The sequence below is a fragment of the Mastomys coucha genome, unplaced genomic scaffold, assembly GCF_008632895.1.
Source record: "Mastomys coucha isolate ucsf_1 unplaced genomic scaffold, UCSF_Mcou_1 pScaffold19, whole genome shotgun sequence".
In the NCBI taxonomy this organism is placed as follows: domain Eukaryota; kingdom Metazoa; phylum Chordata; class Mammalia; order Rodentia; family Muridae; genus Mastomys; species Mastomys coucha.
Genome location: NW_022196901.1, coordinates 1,445,486 through 1,446,777, shown reverse-complemented (window position 1 = coordinate 1,446,777; position 1,292 = coordinate 1,445,486).

Below are 1,292 nucleotides of genomic sequence, written 5' to 3'. Positions count from 1 at the left end.
GTTGAAGCTATTTCCTTTTTGAAGCACACTCAAATAAATAAATAGTCTTATCTGATCCAAATTGCCAAGAAAGTCTTCTAAAATCCTTCCCTAGGGAGAACCTCATTATCTGTCTCATCTCAAAAGCCACATTGGTCCAAAGAATCTGAGCTTCCTGTAGCAAGGTTAGAAAGGGGAAAGCTCTGTGCACCCCTAGGAGAGTTTCAGGCCCAGGGAAGACCAGTTTCAGAGAAAAAGCTAAATTCCAAGCATTCGTCCCAAAAAGTAGTAGCCCTTCCAAATGTTCTCAAGTCAGCAACTGCTGAAAACTGGAGTCAATTTTTTTTCTAGTTCTGTAATACTTAATATATTTTGTCCAAAGTTTTGGTTTATGATATAGTTTGTTAATCTGGAGTTTGGGGATTTGTTTTGTTTTGGGTTTTTTTTATTGGTTTTGTTGTTGTTATTATTATTGTTGTTGTTACATATTATAACTTTGATTTTGCATCTCTACCCATTTCAAATGGGTATCATGTCTTATTAACCTAAAAGCTTTTCCAAAGAAAGAAACACACTTCCTGCTCATCCTGTGGGTGACAACTCCTTTGGCAAACATCTCTCTCAAAAAATGCTCACACTGTGATTCATAACAGTAGCAAAACTACAGTCCTGGATATGAAAAGAAAATAACTTTATGGTTGGGGGACATTACAACGTGAGGAGGTGTATTAAAGGATCACAGCATTAGGAAGGCTGAGAACCACTGCCCCAGAGCATTAGAGTGATCACTGCCACACTCATTCGCAATCAGTGTGTGATAAATAGATGCACAGATGATGCATATTAGGCAGCTAGTGTCCAAATTAAGTGATTCGAGTTAGTTTTATTTAAATTTTTTTTCCTTTCCTTAAAAATTTTATCTTATCTTCTTTTTGAGACCAGTTACTTTCTACTTTAAATCTCTTGCTGTGTCCATAACCCAAAGAGGGTAAACTACAACCTTTACTTGCGTCTAATTTTTTAAAAAAGATTTAATGTTTCTTCCTTATTTAATTTATCTATTTCTTGAGTGTTTCATACATGTATAAAATATATTTTGATCATACCCATTCCCAACTCCCCTTGCTCCAACCTCTCTCAGAATCCCTTCACACAGCTCCCAGCTTCACTCCTATCCTGCCCCTTCTAACCCACTGAGTCCATTCCTATCCCAGCCCTTCTAACTCACCAAGTCAGTGTTCTAAGCCCCAGTCAGTGTTGTGGGTGTATGCAGAATCACCCACTGGAGCATAAGCAGCCTTCCAGAGGCCAAG